The sequence below is a fragment of the Nicrophorus vespilloides genome, unplaced genomic scaffold (genome assembly GCF_001412225.1).
Source record: "Nicrophorus vespilloides isolate i.1.1-1 unplaced genomic scaffold, Nicve_v1.0, whole genome shotgun sequence".
Lineage (NCBI taxonomy): Eukaryota > Metazoa > Arthropoda > Insecta > Coleoptera > Silphidae > Nicrophorus > Nicrophorus vespilloides.
This window is the reverse complement of record NW_017099678.1, coordinates 1-26859: the sequence shown is the minus strand read 5'-3', so window position 1 is coordinate 26859 and position 26859 is coordinate 1. Positions and strand designations below refer to the sequence as shown.

The following is a 26859-nucleotide window of genomic DNA, read 5'->3' as shown; positions in this document are numbered from 1 at the left end:
TATTAACTGAATACGAAGTAATATTTTGAGAGACTTTTTCTTTATTAAGATTAATATATAATTCATAGCAAATGTCATTTCCCATCGTAACGGAAATAATAGTTCCTAAGCCAATAAAACCATAAAAATAGACCAATAAGTTTATGACCTACATCATCAGAAGTAATCGAATAACTCTTACAAATAGGATCAAATAAACAACAACAGCATAACTTGTTATAACCGAATATTATATTTGACTTTCAAGAATGGATTGAAGCTTAGAATAAGTAAATCCACAATCGACATGTTTTATACATTTATTATAAAAATCTATTATTATAAATTTATATTTAATAAAGATACAATAATAGCTCGCCAAAACCGAACTAATTGAGGAAATACAAATACAAGCAAAAAAGGGGAAAAGAACCGACCATCTAGATATAAACACTCGCATAATTTTGACTGTTTGAAACCTCACTAATTGATTATTTTATAGTATATATTTTTTTTCTGTATTAAAATTTTTCAAACCGGACTATAGTAAATCCGTACTTATTGAAGCCACATGAATACTTAAAAAGATTCATTTTAAGTAAATTTAAATACGAAAAACAGTAAAATAATTGAAGAAATTATATAAATTTATTTTCTAATTTCAATGAACGTATTTTTTTTTTCATAGAAACTGACTTATATATCAAGAATTGTTGGTTGAATCTATTGACAAAGTAATTTCATTTAAAACGCAATAGAGATATAATTCACAAATTAATGTAACACGAGTAATCTCAATGATAAACAGTCGAGTTTGATTAAATCACTGGATTTTATATATAATTTCAATTAGATATTATTTTATTACAATATATTAATAAGTAAAAAAACCTGGCTTCAATATGTTTTTGTATATAAGCAGGAACGTATATAGAAAAAAAAAACAATATTTTAAAAATCTATTGAAAAACGGAATCGCCAATTCGCACAAAGTGTATTTTATTGTTGAAAAAAAAAATGATTTTCTAGTTTACCCAAATATTACATCAATTTAATTACATTTGTTTATATTATATAACAAAATCAAAAATATTGGAATGGGATAAATTGAAATATATATATATTGATAAAAAAATATATGCAGTAAGAAAATAAGAGTATAGTTGATATTACTGCCATTTCGTATGCATGTTTCAATGATTATAGATATTTTCTAAAGGATATACAGCAAACGCTCCTATATGTATATTTGTTGGGCTTTTTGGCGTTACTGCAACTTTGATTAGACCTTTGATAGAAAGCGAGTGAATCCTCAAAGTGGAATGTATTTAAAATGTGCATAAAGATGAACGAGGCCTTCAATGCACTGACCAGTTTTAATGCTCTGTAAATAATTTATCCCTGCATTACATTATACTAAATTAAATTACTTCACCGGACGGGCAACTAAATGGTATTAATTAAACATTTCGTACTCTCTTGATTTTTTTTTAGATTATTTATACCAAGAGCGAAAAGGGTATCATTACTGTCGTAGCCCTTCATTAAACTTATACATATTCGTTAGTTATTCAAAGATTTTAGGTATTTATATTCAAAAATTATAGTATTTTTATTTTAATAGTAAAGTAAGATTTGTACATATAAATAAAACTAATACAAATACATTTTTTTAATATAAAATATTTAAGTAATTCAGAGAAATAGGAAATATCAAACCCGAGAAACCTTCGTTAAGTTAGGGGATAATTCCCATTCCGGAAATAATATATATGAAGAATAGAGAAACAAAGAAAAAAGTCGTATTTTTCTGTATTCATCATTTCACTTGTTCATCTTGTAATTTATTTAAAATTTCATTACTAAGATATACTTTGCAGTGCTATAAAGTCGATAATGAATACATAATAGTGGAGTTGAAATCCACAAAAACACAAAATATATACAGGGAAAAGATACAAATAATATATTCCAAATAAAGATTCTGAAATGAATGTGAACGGTAAAATTTCAAAAAATATTCTGATTTGCGGTGTCCTTTAAAACAGCGTTTCTCCGCCTTTTTGGTGACCGCAGTCATTTTCACGGAATTTAACTAATTTGACGCAAGGTGAAAGCTGTCATTTCGCAATCCATTAAAAAATGAACATGCTCCAAATTGGTGACTCATAGTTTCGGAACCGCTGTTTTACAATATTCAAATTAAATTCACATTACAGACACTTTAGTCAAAAGCGAAATTTGCAAGCAATTTTTGCTTTATTGACGAGCGGACGAGCAAACGTTTTCTATTATTTCCCGGGAATAGGAGACATTATACTATTTCTATATAATATAATTATTACTTCTCCAAGTGATATTTGCTTAAGAAGATGTATTTTCAGTGAGAAGCATTAGGCAGAAAGATCTTTTATTAATATCACTTAGCAATAGTTTTCTTGTATTTCATATGGCTGTAATCAATATTATTAATATATGAATTATTAAGTTTGAATATAATTGTCATAATTTACTAATGAGTTTAGCGCATTCATTTTTGTAATTAATAAGCTATAAAACTGTAATCAATGAATGAATAATAAATCTTTTTTATTTTAAATATGAAGATACAAAACTATAAAAAATAATTAGTTGCTATGCTTTTAATTTTCTAAAATTCTGTCATATTATGTTAAAATTATATGTACAATATTATCTTTTGGTACAATCTATTGACTGTGTGTGTGTTTGCGAGTCGGCTGATGATAGAATTCAGTTCATTAAACGTAATTACTATTTAATATTTAATGCTGGTTATAATGAATATGTAATTGGCCAGGGCCAAGTATGCATTAACCAAAACTAATTTGGTGACGAAATTGATTCGGGATGCATTGCGCCGGCGATAATGAAAACATTGTTTGGTGCAGAATTTCGAACGAAACGAAAAGGGGTAAAAATCCATTTCCAAACCCCGAACGGGTTCTAAGCCCACTACGACTGGTCTACGGATTTCCGAAAGCCGCTTGCTTTGAATCGAAATAAATAACATTCAGCTAATGCATCGCTATTGCCGAAGGACAATATCCGAAGTCTGTATAATTGGATTGCTTATTGCCTTTGAATAGATTTAGATGGCGGTATAAGTAGTAGACTTATTGCAAGTTTCCAATCCTTTTTTCCTTTAAAAGTACAAAGTTATATAGGTTAAATTAAACTTGACATGTTTAAAAATTAGGACAATCATTTTTAAAATTTAGGACAAACATTGTTATAATGAAAGTTAAAAAAAAAATACTATTTTTAGAATAATAAAACATAAATTTTAAAAATCTCGAACCAGGTGTAGCTAAAAAAGAGGACATGTCCAGAAAAACCCTGACGATTTTAACCTAAGTTATTAAAATTATTCAAATTAGTTATATCAACTAAGAACAAATGTTGGTACTGTAAATATTGTCCCATACATCGAGCTTCTTCTTCAGACCAGCCTTATGCAAATGGTTCCTAACGTGTTTCTGGCTAATCTTCAGTTCCTGAGCAATGGAATAAGTGATCGAAAATGAGATAAAATCATGGAAATCGAGTTGGACTCGACTATTTCCACGAATTTATCAACATTTTCGACTATTGGCCAAGAAATGTTTCCATATTACCAGAACGGAATCGTTGAAGCCTTTGTTATTGTATTGGGTCCATAAACAACACAAATTTTTGTGTGACCGTGACAAGTGTATAATTTGGTATTCTATATAATGTCTACATATATTGTAAATTGCCAGAAATGTATGGGGGATTGTATATAACAAGTTCAATTTTGCTTGGACAGTAGACCATTGTCTTCCAGTGTGGGGCCCACGCCCCACCGAGTGGCTATTCGAAAATGTACACGTCTACAGTTTAACCGTATGGCGTATTATGTATATGTTATATAGGGGACATAAGAATTTTAGAAAGGATGTGGTGAGACATTGCATAAGAAACATTTATCTTTTTCGGTGAGAAATTGTGGCTATGGTGGCTGTGCTTATCTGAATCTTAATGTTATATGCGGCTCCTTAGACTTACATTTTAACAGTCAATATCTTACAAATGGCTCTTTGCTCAAAAAAGGTTGCCTATCTCTGAATTATACTCTATAGTAAATTGAATTAAATTATGATGTATGAAAAGACAACAAAAATATAAAATTTGTCATTTGTCTTCGAAGAGTAGAGAATATAATCTACGACGTATATATTTTTTATTCATTTTGTTTTCTTTTGATTGTTGAAGAAAATAAATTGAATAAGTAGAAACTTATATAAATGTATTATTGTGTAATGGACTCATAATTTGTTAATTGTAAATTCCCCAAATCATAAAATTTAATCTCGTATTTATCTGTAATGAATTTATTCCAATAATATAAATTTGATGTAATTACAGTATAAATATAAAAAAATATAAGAAAATTACGTTTGTACAGTAAAAAATGTGATTAATTAACAAAAATATGTCAATATTTATATGTTTACAAAAAATGAAGAAAAGTGGAAAGTTAAAAATATTGATTTCTTAAAATACTTTTGAAAATTACGTTTTACCTTTTTTCATATAGAATTATAACTCAATTAAATATTATTTAATGATTATTATAATTTCGTTTGCAGCAGTTGACTTATTATTTTACATTTATTATATACTATTTGTTCCTTATTTATTAACAAATTCACTTGTAAAAATAGCGACTTACTCATTAGAGGCAATATCTTAAAAACTGCTTTTTGTTCAAAAAAAAATCAACCTGCTCTGGTGATAGAAGTATTAATATTATGTAAATACTAACATTATTAAATCATTAAAAATTTTACATGATTCTTGTCACTATTTAAATGTCAATTATATTATATCATATTAGTCTTAACTATTTATTATAGATGTCGTTTTGATAAAAATATTTATAATAAACAAACTAATAATTTCAATTTATTTGGACGGAAAAACTATGGCCAATAATATTTATTTTTTTCCTTTTTATTTATTTTCTATAGTAATATATATTATATCATCCATTAATATTTTTATTTTAATAGCAATTAATAATTGATGCTCTGCGATTCCACTATTTTCTTTGACTATGAATCTGTTGCTATTTTTAACACTCTCATTGTCCATCGACTTGGTTGAAGGTCCATATGCTGAACCTCATTCATTTCACTGTCCATATGTGACGAACGATGCCCCTATTGCTGCAAGCACCGAGAGGGCTCACAAAGGGCCTGGCTTGACCAGGAATTTAACCTGTGACCACTGGCAAGTAGGTAAGGCGACTTAGCCATTCGGCTATTAGTCGTCCTTTTATAAATTCTAAATTGAAACATATCTTTAAAATCTCTCAATTTTAATTCTTAAAAAAATAATTATAAAATAAAGAATCGCTGATCATTTGTTGTTTTATATAAACTTAATTAATTTTATAACAATTTTCGTGTGTTTTCTTTTATAATGTTTATTTTCTTTCCATTAGCAGTTTCTAATTTGATCATCTCCTTTCACGAAACTTCAGACGACCGTCGTTGACAAAGGAGTACACTTCATGTTGATAGACTGCAACACCCAGCACTGTTGATTTTTCGGTTACACGCTGGGCCTTTTTACACCGCAATTTGTCTCTGTCTGACGCACGCACACTCCAATGCCGTGCCCTTCCCCAACCAACCCAATTTTATGACCTTCTCCGACGTCCTCAAATATACTCCAGATTCAACCAAAAAAAAAATATTAGAAGATTCTTTTCATGAAAGCCTTATAATTTCTCTTAAGAACTTTGATCACTTTTCTAGCAAAAAAACGAAAACTTTTAGTTTTTTTTTCTTGTCATGCAGCTATAGTTTGATGACATTTGAAAGATACTTTTTATTATATACTATTATAAAAATTGAACCTATATTGTCCAACATAATTTGATTCTAAGGGTTGTTTGAAAACTGATTTATTGCAGCATATTCATTCATTCGAAAACCGAATTTTTCGAAAACCAAACCATTTTTTTCCTATAAGAATTGATGTAAAATTACCCTTATAATAGTTATTTATACATATAATTATTTATAAATTTATATATTATCTTAAAATTATAAAACATAAATACAATAAATATATAAAATGTAGTTTTTTCACGTTTACATAAATAACGAAATGTTTCATTGAGAAACTGATGTTTAGCGATATAGTAAACTTTTAGAGAAGTTTATATTAATATAATTAATTAAACGTTATTTATGTATAATGTAATTTCAAATTATGTATCAGAATTTATAAGGAATTCTAAGGAACTTAGGTGCAATCCTTTACTAAAACCAACTCCAATTTTATTTTGCAGGACTCGCACTATCTTCCGTATCAAAGCTGTGCCCTTCGCAGTTGAAACTTGTTTTCAGTACTCTTTTCAGGTGCAATGTAAATATATTGAATGGGAGAAGATTTCAGACCTCTTTATGCTCGGAACTCCTTTTCAAACTTCCTTCCCTTCCGATCCTTACTTTACAGCGTGTAAATCTGTACAGTATCTGAACACACGTTAACTTTAATCCGTTGCTTCCATTCGAACAAACACAACCGGATATATTACTTTTTATTCAATTAAATCACGTAATTCGTTTGTATTAACTTAATAATCATTTCAAAAGTTGACATTATTAAACTTTTAATTTAAATATCATAAACATTGTTATCTCATTGTGTACTAATTTACAAAACTTATTTAAAAAAAAAACTAATAATTGGTTTTCTAATACAACTTATTCATTGACGTACAATTTGCATAGCATATCCATAAATTATAAAATAAAATAGAAATATATAAACATATTTTTACAGCAATACCTCGCACAATGCGGCTTCGATCAGTTTTTTTTATCAAAACCGGACTGTACGAGGTATTGCTGTATACATAGATGGAAATAAAGCTAATCTCTGTTTGCAAGAATCGTATATATGTTTCCGTCAAACTTCAAAATATCTAGATATTTTATTAATTAAGCGTTATTAATATACATTAATTAGTTATAAAATAACATAAAGCATGCAATAAATAGATACAATTCAATATATCTTAAGGAATATATACAATTATACTCAGGGCTGTATTAAGATTGTCGTTGGTAGTAAAATGGATTCTAATTTAAATATTTGTTATGTATAAAAAATAATAATTTGATCTCTGTTTTTAATATTTTTTATGAATAAAAAAAATATGAGGCGTTCAATTCTAATTCAACTAATTTTTGTGGCCTCTCAAGTCTCGTGGGCCATCAGAAAACTCATGGCCCCGATTATACTAATTTAACCTATTCTATCCATAACCTATTCTATCCATAAGTCCAAATTTTCTCTTGTTTTTTTACCTCCATATTGGAACGCTCTAACACACAACTGGGTTCACTAAACATAAAACTGCTAAAGAACATTTTTTAAAGCATTTTGTCGCCTTTAAGACGCAGTATAGAATGACAAGATGCAACGTATACATCGTGAGATATGGCTCACTAAAACCACTAACAAAAACGCTCAGACCTTTTTACTTCACCCAATATAAACATTACAGAATTATACAAAGGAAATATGTCATTATACCTTTTAAACAGCTTCTAATAAAATATGTGGATGAAGTATAGATTTTTTTCTTATATTAATTAATACATTTATTTATGATATGTATAAGTGTAATTTGTAAAGCTAAAACTAACATAATAAATGTATATAATGACAGGTTATCAACACCTTAAGAAAGTATGTGTTAATTATATGTAACTTTATTAAAAAAAGTGTTGATATTTATGAAACAAGAAATAAGTAAATAAATAAAAGCAATTCACGGCACTCTTGAGGAATGACACGACTTTTCCCGAACAGTTTAATACAATACACAACATTGACATTTGGCAAATGCTACTACGTGCGTGTAACAAATTGGCCATTATCGACAACATTTCACTTCGGGTGAAAAGCGCGAACGAGCGATTGGCCTTTGCCGAAGGTCGGAAGGAATTCCATAGCTGAACTAGATTTCTGGGCCAGGAATGTTTTTCCGATTCTTACGTAATTATTATCGAATTTACGTTTGCTGCCCTTCGGCGAATAGAAGACCGATAATTTCCTTAAGAGCTACGAACGGACGAATGTTCATTTATTAACGGCAATTGTTATGTCACGACCAGGATTTGATTATCACCTACTATGATTACGGTACTTTCTGGAAACGCGATTGTATTGAAACATACAAATTGTGTTATTGTCCGTGTTACATGAATAAATCAGACGCGTTTCCTAGAAGTACCTTATCGATTTCATTTCTAAAAGTGATTTATTTGTATCAGTTTTATATATTTGTATCAGGCTCAATGAATACTGAAAGATTTAATTACATTTATTAATTATGTTAAAGCTAGTCTTCTAGTGAAATTAAATGGATTAGGTTTTAAAAAATTATCAAATATTGTTAGTACTTTCATAAAAAAAAGTTCTTTGTTAATTAGTCAAAGATTAACATATTCATATCTTGCTATATTTCTTATAAAATAAAAAAAAGTTTTGTTGTCTTCCTGTTTATTTCCATTTTTTGTTTGTATTTAATTTTGAATAAATATTTTACAATTTCTTTTTTTGTTTAAATATCTGAGAGAAAAGATTTATTATGGTTAAATTTTCATAAAGTTTTTTCTTTTTGTAACTTTGATTTTTTTTACATCTTTCTCTGTATTTATAAGTTAAATTAGTTAAAATTAATTTACACAAATATTTATGGCATATATTTCCTTAATTATTTAATTTATATATTATTTTATAAATTTTCTAGTGAATTTTGTAATTATTATTAAATTTCCATGTACATTATTCAATTATTACTCAACATTTTCATGAAGTATTTTATTTTTCTAACTATATTTTTTGAACATATTTCTCTTTATTTAAACGTTATGAAATATACAAATAATATGGAAAAAATAATAATAATATTTATTAGTCACAATTGTGACCAAAGGACTATAGACCTATGTCTTTCCGCCCGAAAAAATAATAAATTTTGTAAATTAAGCAAACAAATTTACATAGATAAAACAATAAAAAACTTATAATGACTTAATTAAAATCATTTAATAATGAAATATTTAATGAATAAACATATTGATTATTAATGATATAGTAAATATAAAATAGAATGCAAATTATGCAACTTAATTGATCGTATTTATATAGTTGACATTATAAAAAACAATTCTACAAAATATTCTGATAGAAAAGATTTGTTACGAAAGATCTTCAATTTTCCATATAAATGCTAAAATATTGTCTAAAATATTATTAAATTTCTATTCATAAATATTTATAGAAATTGAAAAAACTTAATTATGACTTAAGATTAACTAGAATTAAAGTTTCTCAAGCCCGCTTTACATGTTATAACATTAAACAGCGAGACAATATCAAATACGTGTGCTGTCATCAAATTATTATTTGTAGTTTAAATTAGGAATACAAATTTTAATTAATGCGCATTGATACATATAACATTACATGTTTGAAATGCGTTAATTAAATTCGCGGACATCTATTGTGCACAAAACCAGAATATTTCGCAAAACAAAACGAGAGAAACAGCGGCAGTAACAACGTGTTACTAAATAAAAACGAGTGAGTTAATTAAAATATTGAAATAGAATTCATTAAAGAATAAAAAAAAATATATGGAATGAACTGCGTTGGGGTTGTCCGCAGCCAACTTAAAATCAAACAATTTCCTATTCGCAAATATAGGAATTACATGCAGAAACAATCACCGAAAGCATACATGTAAAAAACAAGTAATAAAGCAAACGAAATAAATGAACGAGCAATGTTAATTAAAACATGTAAATTGAATGAAAGAGAGAAAGATCAAAAATTAAATCAAAACGCAACGCAAACTCGGCGAATTAATTATGGATAAAAATTAATTAGCCGGAATTTATTATTGTCGAAGCAATTGATATTTGGAATTGAATATGCAACAGTGACGCATTTAATTTATTAACGTCATTAAATATATTTCACCTTTCGCATTGCGAAATTAAAAAAAATAATAAATAAATAAAATGTTTGTGATTGGTTTGTTCGGGGTTGCCGCATGCGATCGTAATTAATATTTAATTGCGGTATGCAAACAGAAAGTGCTATGCGTTTTCGTATTATTACCGCAGCTAAGCTTATTGAGCGGAAATGGGATTGGATTCCGGTGGATTACGTGGCCGTAAGATTGGATTACCTTTGCGCAGATTTCTGTACTTGTCGGTATTTGCCATTATGTATTTGGCACAAAAAAAAAACGAAGAGAACTAAAAAAAAGTAAATAAAGGAAAACGAAATGCGGGGAATGTAATAAAACGCGAGGGGTCTTGGGATTAATAATACAATTTTTAGAGGGTGGATGGCTGCTGCAACAGGACGGTGACCCCCTAGGTGGGGACAGGGTACGTTCCGAGTATTTGAAGAATGCCCGTACATCCAATTCATATCTAATGCTTTTCAATTTTGTTTTTTGGTGGCTTCATTTCAATTTCCACGAAAATGGCGTGTTAGCAACGAGTCAGAATTTTGGAAAACTAAGTGGAATCAGAACAACTTGTAATTCCAAGTAAACATACTAAACAATTTATATGTGAACTGTAATAATAATGTTAATTTAAACGGGCAAAATGACCTACTTTCTTGTCCTGTTCATGTTGTTGAGTTTGTTGTTGGTAATTTGTTGAATAGATTGTGAATAAAATTATATGATATAAAAAAAAATATATTTTCTACAAGAACAAATTTGAAATTGGAAATTGAAGATCAAGAGGTAGATAACAGATATTTATTTTAAAAAACAATATTTTAAAGCTAACAAATATCAAGAAACACAAAGAACTATTTTAAAATCACTTTTTCAGTTATTTTTAAGTAACTTTGTAGTTGAAAATTGTATCGTGTTCACAAATTTGTACTTTTATCAATATTGTTTTCGATTTTTTCAACCATATATGTATATATATATACCTTCGATAGCTCAGTTGGTAGAGCGGTGGACTGTAGAAAGTTTAATCCAAACACGGATTTGATATAGATATCCATAGGTCACTGGTTCAAATCCGGTTCGAAGGATTCTTTTTGAAAAACACTAAATTATAATTAAATTTATAAATATTTTTACGTACTTACCACATTTATTTTTTCTTATCTATCTTTAGTTTCTATTTTTTATAGCACGAAACTTAAGTTAGGAAAAAGTATCTTTGCTATTTATTAAAATTTATTTTCATAATAATCATTGATCTAAATCAGAGGTCGGGGAACTTATTTAACCATTACCCCAAAATATTTTTGCGTAAGTCGATATTACCCCCTCAATCTGAAAAGAAAACAATCAATTACAATAATTACCTTAAAATTGGGATGTAAGAGCAATTTGAATACAGTCTTCGGCGTTTAATCGATTTCTGTTTTTCGTTTTTANNAATTGCCTCTTCCAAACCTGGAGGTTCTTCTGGTATGTTAGTAATTTCACATTTAAAAGGATCTACAACCCAATTCACAGTTTGTTCATCAAGATCTGGAAAGTAATCAGAGAACCACTCTCTAAGTTTGGTAAGATGAAATTAGAAAAATTTCCCTATTACCCAAAAAAAAATCATTTTTACCCTATTTGGGGTAATTTACGCCGGTTCCCCGACCGCTGATCTAAATGCATTTCCAGATAAATAGCAAATACAAATTTTATATCAAGAGTAGAAATAGAAGATTTTCTAGACACAATCTTTAAAATTGAGAAAAATAAGAGAATCGAAGAATCATCATGCAATCAACATCATCAATACTGCTAATTTTCGTTTTTACCAATATTTTGTTCGTGATGGACAATAAACGATTATAATCCATGATATTTATGCACTCTGATTTACACGGTAGAAAAGTTCTTGAGAAAAACGTATAAATCGAAATTGTAACTTTTTGAATGTAATACCATGTAAATCGAAAAATATGCAAAAACAAATAAGATATGTTATTTTCAACATTTATATAAATTTTTCAAAACCGTGTAAAATCGAAAACATGCTGTAATTTGATCTATATTTTATAGTAGAGATTAATGGCAAGCTACTTGCAAATATACTTTTAGCCTCATTTTGATTAACTACATAAACTAATACTATCTTATTTTAGTGGATATAATTCAATTTCCACAAACAGAGTGTTGACGAGTACTAGTTTAGGTTTTAGTTTGTGTAGAATCAGTAAACTTAGCAATCACAGTAAAAATTTAAATGTAGACAATAAATGTTTAATTTAAATCTGTAATAATCATTCAACAAATATGTATGTAATAATGATATTTCTATCATTTCTTCCCAAACAAAATCAAGAATCAAAACATTCCCGTATGTAGAATTTTTCATTTTATAATATCCGTCAATATTCAGAAACAAAATTATGTAAAAAAAATAATTTTGTGTACAGTGGAATCTCGCTTAACGTGCATAATCCATTCCAAAATGGAATGGCTGTTCCCCATATAAACTAATGTACTATACGATAATACGTTCCATTTTTCTTATGCAAAACGTCGCTCGTTAAGCGAGTAATTTTTACAATTTATTTTACTCGTTAAGCGAGGTTCCACTGTATATATTTGTTATTGTTTATATTAAGTTATCTATGATTACTGCAATAAATGTTATTATTAAACCTTATAAAATCGTTACAATGGTGTCATTTGATATTCAATATAAAAAAATACAAAGTTTTAAATATCTACTTTATTCAGGATCGTGTATTTACGTTTAAAATAGTTATGCAGCAGTAGAAAAAAAGGAAGCAAGTGGAGAAACGCCGATGTGGCAAAGGGAAAAAAAGGAGAAGAACATAGTGGGAAATGTGAGTGCGAAACGCAATAAAGGGGAGGACATCGGATCGGGTGGTATGAAACAAAAAGATTCTCCAGTTCCTTTGTGAAACAATCATTGCCGGAGTGAAGGAAGCACAATTTGCTTTGCTCCCCTTTCATTTTTGTCGAGTGATCCCACTATTACTGTCTTGTATTTCCAATACATCCCAACATCAGCAAATAACAAATGTCATGCATTTATTAAATTATATTCCTAACAATCTTCATGAATATCATAAATAGTTTTTTCTAATAAAATTTCAATGATTTTAATGTAAATATGGAAAATTAGTATGAAATATCGATATATTGTTGTATTTTTGAAATTATAATAATATGTATTACAACAGTTGAAATAAACAATAAAATGTATCATTCTAATGCAGTGATTTTGAACTGGTGTGTTACGTAAAGTAATTTCAATATCATGAATGTATATATCATAAATATCATGAAATAAATTAATTCTTACATAAAATCTACTATTTTTACAAATTACTCCATGCCACAAAAAATTGAATGTGCTCCAAATGATTATTTTTTTTATCGATTCAAGTGTCACATTGCTGAATTCAGAAGATGATGGTTTTCAGTACAAGATTTAGAAAACATTGTTTGGAACGAATATTGAAGACAAAATTCATTAAGATCCTGACGAAAAATGTTAACAAATAAATATTTGGAAAATTGCTTAAATAATTTTAAAAACGTTTTATTTTTTTAGTAAAAAAAAAATAACTCCATAATAACTAGATTATTTGACTGCTTATTTAATAAAACTTTTCTTTGTTTAAAACACAACTTTCCATGTTCTTTAAAAAAGAACGATTCTGTATTTTTATTTCTAAAAACAAAGTTTTGCTTTACAAAGTAATTTTGTTCAGTCCATTTTATTCGTTAATAGAGATATGACTGTATATATTGCGTTTATAATAGTACTTAGATGGGTGAAGCGAATGGACACTTAGCAACTTATGACTTATTTACTGTATTAACAACTTTGAACACCACAAACATTCACTCATAGGGGAGAAAATATGAATAATAGCCAAACACAATTTCCTTAAGTTGTCGATATAATGAAAAAAAATACATCATTTTTGAGATATAGGGGTGCGAACACATCATAAAACCAGTCCCCCTAAATTTATTTAAGTTAGATATTTCTGTAACCACACGAGTCCCATTTTCACATTTTGCAGATGAACAATAAAACTATAAAACTACTTCAGAAAAAAAAACCTATTTCATAGGGCTCTTTTACTCAATCCTTGAAGCTTCCTTTCAGAAATATAATCTGATATTTTTGTATTCTGCTCGCTTCTTGAAATAAAAAAAAATATATTGAAAGTTTCGTATATAAATAAATATTGCAATACGTGTTTCCGCTTTAAAAACAGATGTATCTTGTGTTGATCCTGTACGCAATTAATAATAAATTGAGGTGAGTTTTGTAATGTTTTATTATCGAAATAGTTCATAATTCTATTAAAAATTTCTTGTAAAATAGATAAATTAAAACAAATATGTTCTATGTACTATGGTCCTTTTGTAACATTTACTTAAATTAGACTGTTTTTTATGATTGCTCCAGCAAATTATCTTTACAAGATTATCACAATTTTATTAATAATTTTAAAAGCTTCTTATATATATGTTACGATAAAAGTACAAAATTGGTAAATGTACATATTTACCAAATTGTTGGGAAATGTAAGTTTAAATCTGAGATCAGCTATATATATATATATCTACTTTAACCTGCACACAGTTACAAAATGATCAAACTGAACAGTAAAAAATTTATATTTATGTCTTTATTTCACGAAGCGCAGATGATCTCAATGTTATTGTGTGCATTTTTAAACTTATTACTGCATTAATAAATTATGTATTTTTTGTAGTACTATTATATTTATATCTATTTATCCTAGTACTCATAAACTACAACTAATAGTAAAAGTTAAATATTGTCAAACTTTTATACAGTTTAGTTTTTAATTTTGTAAATCTAAACTAAGTAAATATTTTTATTTGAGATTTTGTATATGAATTGATTCAAATTAAATGTAAATTTGCTGCTTAATAATGGAAGTATAAAAGTATGTTTTGTAAACATCAAAGTCATATTCAGTGTGCTTTCATGTGAAACGCTACCGTCCAGTCAGTAAGTTCCAATATTATCAATACATCCGATTTTCCATCCTTCCATGTAATAAGGAAGGTCAACATTTGCACGATAAATTTCGTCAATAAAAGGATTCTGTTTGTTGAGTGTTATTGGAAAATTCGTTGTTTGTGCAGTTAATTCCGGTGGTCGGCCCATCCCACGGCCGATGTAATTCTTACATGCATTAATGGATTGCTTTATTCCATCGAGCCACGTCCCGATTAAATTTCGACGTTGTTTCGTCGGAGCGGAGTGACAAATTGCTGATGGATCGATCCGAGCTGGTGACCGAGGCTGCAAAATCCCTTTTCAAAAACCGCATGCTAGGAAGCTTGTGCATGCAAGCACATCTCACTTAGGAGACAAAGTCACGTGTATCAACGTGCATGTATATATTGTATGTGTGTGTGTAAGTGGATAGGTTGGTAATTACGTAAGTGTTGCGAACGCATAAAGACCGTGGAATGCGAAATGTGATGATGTTGGGTTAGGATGTTGTTTATTGGCATCGTCCCGACCACAGCCTGGTACAAAGTTGCTCCGCCACCGCACCGAACCAAACCAAACCGACCCTCCCCCATCAACCAACCCTTCGCGGCGCGACCCACCCTTAAGGTTTTAAGCACGGCAGCCACCCGCCCGACCCTTTCTCATACATGCCGCCCTGCCGTTTGATACCATCGCAGGATATCAAACCCAATCATACACACATGCACCATTTATCCCCCTTTATAGTCGTCGTCGCTGTTTGCTTTTTCAATTTGCGCCGTTATTCGATTCAGACACATTACACATCGAAAACTCCGACACTGCACCCCCACGAAACACAAGCTCATCGCATACATATATATATCATGCTACACATATAACACAAGGAAGCAAGAGGAAATAAAAAACACGAAAACAAATAAAATAAAACACTTCATCCCTTCTTCAGATAATATCGTTTCGCGACCCCTCGATGCATGCGCCATTACTTCTATCTTTTTTATCTCTTCTTCTTTATTCTCTTATGCTGTTGCCATTATTAAACCGCGGAATTAAAAAACACGCGTTCCGCTTCCTCCGAGGGATGAGATGGGTTGCACGGAATGGGAGGGGGTTGGAAATCGGAGACGACGTGATTTATGCGAGCACAGAAAATTAAATTCTCCAATCTTAATTCATCATAAATAATACATTTCCAACCCTAAATGACAATCTATTTAAAATTGATAAGTTTTACGCTAGATGGCGTCTCAATGTTACTTATTTATATTTACATTTGTTACATAAAATACTACTATTTTATATTAACAACAAATTTAATATACGGTTAGATTTTGAAGGTTTTATCGCATTCAGTAGTTTGCTATATATTACATAATAAATCAAAATGAAATGTAAAAAATATATATAATTAAAAAAATCATTTTAAAATGATTAAAAAAAACATAAATAGTTGCGTTGGAAAAAATGTTAATATAATAGGTTTATTTCAGCTGTTTAATTAATATTAATTATTGATGTATCTTTATAAAAGTTACAATTAAAGTTTTTTCAACTAGTTATAAAAAACTGTTATAACGAATTTTTAATTAAAAAGGAAAATATATAATATATTAATGCAAAATATACATAAAACAAATTATTCTACATTTTATAAAATTAATATTTCATTAGTTGAAGTCTGTAGTTGAAGTTAATGCAAATTTAATAACGAACTTAAAATAAAATTTCGATTAATTATCTTTATTAGGGCGAAAAGATTCCGGTCAATGGCTAATATCATCGTTTTCAATGAAAAAGTAAAATGATTATAAATTATTTATGAAAATTTTGCCTAGATTAAAAGATGAAATGTACATACATTAAGAACTGTAGTAATGTAAAAATCGAGTACATGGCATACCGTTATCTTTGAGGGCCCTAGGCCAACACTATATGATCTGGACTAACAGTAGTTTTGACTGTGAAGAGGGATCCTTTGATTGGGTCGTAACTCGCGCGTCTTTTCGTAACATGTTTACTCGCGTTGAGTCTGAGAAACTCCATTAAATATAACATTAGTAACTAATTTATATAATTGATTAGATTGAGGAAAAAATCGAAGATATTAGCTTCTAAGCATGTTTATTTATTATATAAAAAATATCTTATTTGATTGTATATAATTATCTTTGTCAGATTATATTGCTAATTTTCGTCAAATCTCTTTCGCTGTTAATCTTTCAATTTATTTTTCGTACAAATCGTCAATCTATTTGAAGAAAGTACATTGGTCAAGGTTGTCCCACCTTCCAAGTTTAAAAGTTAAGGTTGGCATTAGTTGAAGATAATATAATAAGTTTAATTAAAATACTTTCAGAATTATGTAAAGAAGCGTACATTATATAATTGACAGAATATATTCCTTGTTATGTTTAAATAATTTAAATATCAAAGTTTTTTCAAAAATATTGTCATCATCAAATTATATTATTATTTAGAATATAGTTTGAATATAATAAATCTGACAACATAAATTTTACGCAAGTTTACTCTTAGAAAATATTCTTATATAGATAATATTATAAAGGTCAAATTTTTGAATGTTATTTTTTGGGAAAAAATATTAAATCTTATATATATTAGAAATTTCAAATTGATTTTAATGTAATTGTCTAAAATTTGAAATTAATTATTTTTGGGTATGTTAGGACATTGTAGTAAAATTGTTTTTTTTTATTACTGCTAATAATATAATGGACTAAATCTCGATGTTACATAAACATTTGAACAAAAACAATTAAATAACATAAAACTATATAAAATACATATTTATACGGTAAATTAATGTTCTTAATGAGTTATATTTATAAATTTTTGAAACTGGTAAAATAATTAATTTATAGATAATACAATAAAAAACAAAGAAATACAAGGTCGACGTGATTAACGTGAGGGGAAGAAAGGCAAAATGAAATTTCGCTTCCTAATTCCGGCAACATCAAACGGTCCGCAATAAAACACAATTTGCGCCAATGATGTGTTTATATGCGGGAATATTCAGAGATGCAAAAAAAAAAGTCATAATAGTCGAAGAAACAAGAAGGAAGAGAGCGAACGAAAAGGAACAAAAAAAGGAAGGTATGAACGAGGACGTCGACGGGCTCGTTGCGGGTTTCGCTCCGCCAACTCCGATCCATATTACTTCCACAAAGTGGAAGCGTTCTAGGGGATTTTATGATTGCGTCCCGATATATTAGCCATTTGTTATTTTCACAGTCCGTTTGAATCGTGCCGTCGTGCCATGCCATGAGGGTGGTAGAAACCAATGCCTGAGGGTGAGGAAAAAGGCCAGGATTCCGATTGTGTTAGGTACGTTCCGAGTATTTAATAACTGCGTGTAACATGTATATGTATATATGAATGTAGTACATCCAGTTAATTCCGAGCGCCCGAGATGAAGGAAAACTTACAATGCGGAAATTTCATATTTTCCTGTTGCAGCTCGAAACATGGTAATGCTTCGAAGGAATCTCTGTATTCGGGATATTCGACATGTGCTTTGGTACTGCGATGAATTCACGATTTCGCGCCTGTCTGCAAACGATTAATTAATCAAAAAATTCCTGTTCCGTCGTGCGATCCTCGCTACAATTAAAATTCATTTAAAAATTTAATCCCTTTATTTCGTCCTACATATTTTCAGTATTGCATTTTGACTTATTGCATTCAAATATTCTTACAAATAAAAAAAAAACAAAACATCATTTAGATTAGAATATATTTTTTTTAACTTCTAATTATTCACAAGCTGCCACAATTGTTTATGTAATGATGCTTCCACACTATCCGAGGTATGAAATGGAAATACATTGTTCAATAAACATTGATTCATTGTCCAATAAACATTGATTCAATGAGAGCTGTACGAGGAAATGTGAAATTCATTTCAACCTATTCTAATCAATATTAGTAGTAACACCTGACAGTTAGTCAACAACATAATATTCGATAAAGTACACAAAAGTTGACTTTAGAATTATACTTAATTTACAACTTTTTATATTTTTCATTTAAAAAAATAAGTTTTACTTGAATCATATTTAGACATTAAAATTTGTCATATGCAATGAAGTTAAATGTATTTATAGGCTGAATTATAAAGAAAATAAGTGATGCTAAATAACATTAAAAATATTATTATATTATTACTTTATTATCATATATATATATTTTATCATATATATATATTGGCTGTTCTGCAAATAATAAATATATAAATTCTTTAGAAACAAATCAGAAAGCCATCTTGCCGTATTTGCGTTTTCAATTTTGATTCCGTAATCAAATACTGAGTGTTTTTTAGGGAGGGCGAAGTAAGAAGGAAAATGTTATGGAATATTACGTTTTTATTTTCGCGCGGATAAAAATAACATCGGCGCGCGGAAAAAGGGGCGACGAGGAATAATAAAATCCCTGCGAGCGAGTAAAATCCGTAGTAAAAGTGAAGAGGTCTCATCCATTCAACGAATATATTATAGTGTATGATAGATTTATTGATCTAAATCTATATGGAGCTTTCCTCTTGTACTTTACACGCTCAAGGTAAAAAGGAAGCAATTTATATAATATGATAACATGGATTTTCATGAAATGACAACAGTATTCTGAGTATTTCCATTTTGGAGTGTGTATTTTTAATGATCTTGTTAAAATACTATTGTTAGTCTTACTTAAATACATATATATTTTTATTTATATCTTATTTTGTTCAATAGTTATACATATTTAAATATACATATGTTAGTATTTTTATAATTTATATTTATAATTTATTTTCCCGGGAAAGAAAGTATACAATAATGTTTTGAAAAATACGTAATTATTCTGAAATGTTTGGTAAATGATTTCTTTTGTTAAAATTTAGAACATAATAGACAAAAGCATTAAAATATTGTCAGTAATAGGCAAAAACATATATATGTTACGAATATATTATATTTTATAATTAAATTTCCAAATTTGGTTAGTGGAAAAACGAGAAATATAAATCTTTAAAATTCCCGGGAACTATTTTGCGAAAACTTCATATTAGTAGTTACAATGTTAATATAGATATCAAAAACTTTGATGTACTAATCTTTTCCAAATTATTTTTATGTAATCAATTAAAATTTAGAAAGTTTTTAAATGAATAAACCGTGTTCTAGTAAATCCGCACTATGCGAGGTTATAAAAAGTATTGAAATTATCAGAAATACTAAATAGATTAGCAAATAAGTCAGTATTTCTTCCAAAAAAAAGTTAAATAATTCTTTAGAGCTATCAATATGTCAGGATGGCCGAGCGGTCTAAGGCGCCAGACTCAAGGTTAACCTTGCCTGCAGTTGCAGGTCAAATAGAGATTTCTGGTCCTCGATGAGGGCGTGGGTTCGAATCCCACTTCTGACAAACTGTTTTACCTAGTCGATCACAAACAGATGGTATACACATTTTGTACTTAAGTCGGCGTTTCTTGCAAAAAAAACTTAAGTAATTCTTTATAGCAAATATTACGTCAGGATGGCCGAGCGGTCTAAGGCGCCAGACTCAAGGTTAACCTTGCCTGCAGTTGCAGGTCAAATAGAGATTTCTGGTCCTCTGATGAGGGCGTGGGTTCGAATCCCACTTCTGACAATATATTTTAGCAAGTTGACTAAAAAAGCAATTGGTATAATTGTTGATCAAAAATGTGCACAATAGTATAAATTAGTTATGTTATGTGCAGAGACCTATGTTCAAAAGTTCTTTGGACCAGTTAACTATTTTATCATTCATTTTAATTATACAAATACGTTTTAATTATTTTATTAATTAAATATTTTTTATTAGAAATGAAATTTAATATTTTTTCTTGTATGTTTGTGTTTTATATTCGAGATATTCTGAAGTTTCTTAAAGTTATGTAAAATTCTGCTTTGGCTATGTGTTTATGACGGAAGGAAGAAGTTGAGTAGCGAGTCGAATTGGCAGACAGCCTAATAAAATGCATTATGTATTCGTGCGCCTGAATGCTGAATTAAGTAGACGAGATTAGGGGCAGGGGAATAATTGTGAGGTTTAGATGTGTAAATGCGGAACGGCAAAAGGAGGGGAAGGATGAATGGAAGTTAAAGGAAGTGCAGACAAGAGTTCCGCTGAATGGATTTATTGTAGCGCAAAATGCGCGCATGTGATACGAGACAATGAAAGAAGGAACAGAAAGAAAGCGAAATAAAGGGAATATGACTATCGACGGGAAAAAGGCAGCAAAAGAGAGGAAATGACAAATAAAAATAAATTTTGTGATCGAGGGTAGAACTAAATGATGAGAAATGGAGTATTTAATGAAATCAATGAATTATAAATAATGTAATTAATTGCATATTATAAATCTCTGCACATCGAGGATTATCTCGTAATTATGTCGTTGTGAAGTCTTATTTTTTTAACATTTTATTCGTTACAATTGTTTCTAATTCTTAGTTTCTATTTATGTTAGTTTGAATATTTTTTTTTATTTTTTCACCATGCAGCTTTTACCAAGTTTCTACCATAGTTTGTTTTGAAATGCTTTGTTCGTCTTGAAAGACATTTTGTTTTTCATTATATTTGTTTGATATTAACTTTTTTAAGTTGTTGATTTGCTTGTTCATTTTCATCTCGTTGTTGTCTTTGCTGAGTTTTTATATTTAGTTTTTGATATGTTTTTATTAGTGGCTCTGTTTGCATTTCGTATGGCTTTTTTCTTTTTTAATTTTTTCTTATCACCTACAACCTTAACTTCTATATCACTATTGGACGAGGAGTCCTTTCCGTCCATTTCTTGAATTGAGTTTATGGAAAATAAATATAATATTCGTAACAGTTTTATTATACATATCTCTGTATTTAGAAGATAGTCAAGTAAAGGGTGTCCCGAAATTAACTGCCATTTTATTTATATGACATGGAGATTATATCTAGTACTGAACATCTGACAATTAACGGCCCTTGCATTACGATGACCAAACAAACTGTGGAATCTGCGAACAGTTTCCATGAAAAGTTCACTATGTAAAATTTTACAATTTCTTCGCGTTATTGGATTGTGTACTTTTCCACAACTTAACCTCAATGTTTTCTAATGATCCACTTTGGATTTACCTCAAAAAAAAAATGTGCGGAAAATTTAAAATGTCTATTCTTTTTGGGAGAATCTGTTATGTCCTAGCGATGGAAATCAGGTCACTATGGAATGCAGTTTTCTGTTGTTTGATGTGGTCTTAGTGTTGTAAATAAATCAATGAAACGAGTTTTACTTGTGCTTTATTCTTAATATTCGTTAAACTATGTTCAAACACTTTATTGTTTCAACTATGGCTATGATCTGTAATTTCCTTAACGATATGACTAAGATTAATTTACTTATTCTATATAATTGTCGGGTTGGTCATTTCCCTCGATTCACCCTTAATGATTAGACACAAGAAACCTTTAGTACAAGTCTTGATCTCATCGATTATGCTCTTAACCCAATAAAATCTTATTCTTAAATTATATTATATAAAAATCTAATGATTTCAAATAGCGGATGAGTAGGAGTACAATATTTGTCATAATTGTATCACAAATAATGTATTTGGGCGGATGTAGATATCTTTCCCTAATCTTCATGTTTCTAGGCGGATGTATATATTTCTATTAATTATCAAATTAGCTGGTGTGCGCTTTCGAATTTATAGATAACAATAGTCATGAAAAATAATCGTTACACATTTATTAGTCGTGGAATATTTTCTACTATTTTTCATGGGCCTCCAAAAGTCTCGTACGTCCATTCATAACTACTATAGAAGGAACAGCAATATCTCTAATAGTATTTTCTTAATATGATTTTATAAAATGTGGAGAAGTAAAGAAAATTTATTACAAATGCAGTTTATCACCAGCCTAGTTCAATGGTTGGCAATCTGGAGCTGTATGTGGTTCTTTTGATGGAAAATTGCGACTCTCATAATCACATAAGTTAATAAGCTAAGTTACAATATCTTGACTTTTTTAACAGGCAATATCTTAAAAGTGGCTCTTTGATCCAAAAAGGTTGGCGACCCCTGGTCTAGTTTGGCATCCTTTCTGTTATAAAAAGCCTTACATTTGTTAAATATTTATTTAGAAGCCACACACACTGACAAGTAACATGGGCTGACCGATAGAACTAATGTTTGTTGAATAACGAAAAGGGTTTTAAAAGGGTAAAAACTTATTAATTATATGTACATTTATCTACATACATAATATTTTATTATAATAATATTGTTTAAATATAGAAACAAATTACTATAATTTCAACATTGCTTAGTCCGATTTTATTATAATCTACATTTAATTTAAAATTTTAAACAGGATGAAACGACCAAATAAAAATAAATTTTGTCACTGGAACAGACGAAATTTAAAATAGAGTATTTATGGGAACCAATCGCATCATCAATAATACCAGTAATAATAATAACCTAAAAAAACAGTAATTAAAAGCGTAAAATGGAAATATTTTTAATCCAAAAAAACGTGGCGTGAAAAAAAAATAAAAATAACCTGAAATAACGCATTGATTTCGTGTAAAAATTTGAAATTGACAAAAAAAGGGTATCGTAAACGAGCATAACGAAATCCGCGCGTCCGATTGAAACTGAAAATCGAACATTAAATTTTCAGTGGATTTCTGCCTTCATAAACTGCTCCGCGTATTGTTGTGTTCGGTTTGCTTTTATATTTAGTTTTTTTTTGTACACTTTTTGTGGGAGTGTTAATAAAGTCGTATTCGAATTGGCGAATGCGACTAACAGACTAATGATTCATAAAGCGAAGGCGCATACCGATTTAAATGCATGCGATATGCCGTGTTTGGCCCAATGTTGAATTTCATAATTTGTTTCCGGTCCGTTTGTCCTGTTCGTTGATGTGACGTTCATTTAATTCCATTGTAGAAGCACTCACATGTGTTTGAGTTCTTCTGATGAAAGTGTGTTTTGTTAAATGAATCGATGGATTGGGTATTTTCATCGTTCAATCTTGGTTATAAGCTTTTGGTTTGCGGGATGGATCGAAATTTAGAAAATACTCGATGCGACGACCTCCGAGTGAGGAAAAAGACCAACAAAAAAGTAATAATAAAACTCTAACAGAATGATGACCCATTTCTGAACGCTCCACTGTAGTCGCTTCCTATTATTTGATGTAAATACAATCGATAATCCTTACAAAGAAAATGATAAATAGTATTAAAAAGTACGGATAGTAATTGAAATTTATAAAACGAGAACAATTCATTACGGATGAGATAACAACATTTACTTTATGGATTACAAATTCCGAGTAATCTGCTGTTATTTCATAGTTTTTAATAACTAAATGTAGTGTGCAGTTAAAAATTATATATGTTAATCCTATACTTATGCTACATATCAATAAGTATTTTCATTTATTTTTGTTTGTAAATTTTAACTACTAATTTGCTAAAGAAAGAAAATCAATAAAGCAAAATGATGATGGATGCAACTGCCATAATATTTTATAAGTATGTAAGTACATACATTGCTGATACTGAATTTTATAGGAATTTTCATTTTAACGCATTATATTCGAGATTTTATGTAACTATACTATCTTGCATTGAAGCTATAAGTATACACGTATTTGTCAAGCTTGAGACGAATCACAAGTATTTGTTAATTCTTCTAATAATCAAAAGCCGATATAGAAAGTACAGTAGATACTTGAAAAACTATATACTATAAGTCTAGATCCATATAGGTTTTTAAATAAATTGTTTATATATTGAAAAGTTAAAATAGAAAATGTCTACAAGTACATAGCAAGTACATCTAAAATATATTGTAATAGTAATTAAATGTCGACATAGAAAGTATAGTAGATACTTGACAAATAAATACTCTAAAATATGTTGTAGTAGTAATGAAAAGTGGAGATACAAAATATAGTAGATACTAAAAAAGCTATACATTATAAGTGTACATGTAGATAACTTGCAAAATAAAATGTTCTACCCTATGGTCAATAGCCCTTTGAAGCAGTTGACTTTTTTTTTTAATTTATTATATTTGTATTATTATATTGAGTTTTTATTTTGTTCTGCTTCAATGTATATTATTATTATTTGTAAAATACATTGTTTTAATAATGAAAATTGGAGATAGAATCTAAAGTAGATACTTGACAAAATATATGTAATAAGTATACAAGTAATTGACATGCCCTAAAGGATTCACAAATAGATATACACTATAGTACTTGTTAAAATATGGATAATATTATAAGTACTATTTGAGACTTTATATACTTTTCAATATTTTGTACTTTCTGTAAATACACAAGTACTAATACATATGCTGTAATTAGTTTCACTAATATTCTTTACTATTTAAAACCATACTAATCGAGAACTTGAAAACCGAATAAAATTAGAATTTATTTTTATTTTGATCAATAAAAATTTAGTTTGATTGAAACTTTTCAACTCGTACTAGAATCAATCTGAACTGATCGAAACCGTTCTTTGCGAGAATTGCAAATTGTAAAATAAATTGTTCTAGTAATGAAAAGATTCAGAAAAAAATGTAGTGGATACTTGATAAAATATTTATCTAAATCTTTATTTGAATTAAATTTATTATTAGAAATAATTTCGTAGATACATAATTAAAAGAAATACTGTATTTAAAATATTAATTTAAAAATACACACAAAAATAACTCTAACTTTATTATAGATTAATGTAAAATGTATGTTTTCAAAAACAAAAACAAAAACTATAAAAACATTTCCACAGTACAATGGAACCTCGCAAAACGAGCATTTCGCTTAACGATCAAAATGAATTGTACGAAAAACGACTCGCTTAAAGAGCAGCGTTTAGCATAGTGAGTGACGATGAGAAAAGAAGAAATTTTCAAACTTGTGTTCAGACATATTATTTGTGATTTTTTTTTGTGCAAAATTTAATAACACTGGCATGTCTCCGAATAAAAAGCTAAAGAATAAAAATAACCATAGATATGAAAAGCAAAATCATGAAAAATCGAGACTCACTTAACTTTTTTTCTCCGGCATGGAACGGATTAACAAAATTTACATTGCTTTATATCAGAAAACGTGTTTCACTATACAAGTAAAAATCCGGAAATTTTGGAACGGATTTCTTTTTGCCTTTCTTTCATATGAAAATTTGTATCAATAAACAAAATTAAAAAAATTCTGTGATTATAATCAATATCATGAATAATATCAATGTTTACTAATTAATTTCATTTTTATTAATTTATGATTTAAATTAAATTATTTAAAATACATCACGCATATTTAATTATAATTAATATATTAATTGCAAATTAGTTTTATTATAATACCATAATGAAACCAAAGCGTGAATATTTCGGTTAATATGATTTTATGTTAATACAAAATAAATTCTATTAGCAAAATCAGATATAGAACCTAACAAAAACAAACTATTGATTTGAACCTGTGAAAATAGCTAATTAATAAAAAGTTTATTTTCAGTACGAAAACGTCTTGGATTTAATCATTTTCAAGCTGATACAGGGGGGAATAACTATTGCGAACCATAACGTTAACGGTCGGCGTGTTAAACGCTCGTTTGGTTTGGCGCACATTAATTTTATGCTTTTGTGTTGCAGTCCCTTACGTAAAGTGGGTCATACGCGGCGTTTTACACGTCGGCATAAAATGCCCATTGCTTTTATGAGGCTCGTCCTTAATTTTCTATCACCGATACGTTTCCATA

At 28.8% G+C, this 26859-nt stretch overlaps 3 non-coding genes across 3 annotated transcripts; all 3 read left to right on the top strand.

Moving 5' to 3' along the window:
* The first annotated feature begins 11012 nt into the window (after positions 1-11012).
* Trnay-gua lies at positions 11013-11118 on the top strand. Its single transcript has 2 exons — positions 11013-11049; positions 11083-11118. It is a non-coding gene; the product is annotated as a tRNA-Tyr (tRNA).
* A 9249-nt stretch (positions 11119-20367) lies between these two features.
* On the top strand, positions 20368-20486 carry Trnal-caa. Its single transcript has 2 exons — positions 20368-20405; positions 20442-20486. It is a non-coding gene; the product is annotated as a tRNA-Leu (tRNA).
* Positions 20487-20591: 105 nt separating this feature from the next.
* On the top strand, positions 20592-20711 carry Trnal-caa. Its single transcript has 2 exons — positions 20592-20629; positions 20666-20711. It is a non-coding gene; the product is annotated as a tRNA-Leu (tRNA).
* Positions 20712-26859: the final 6148 nt, after the last annotated feature.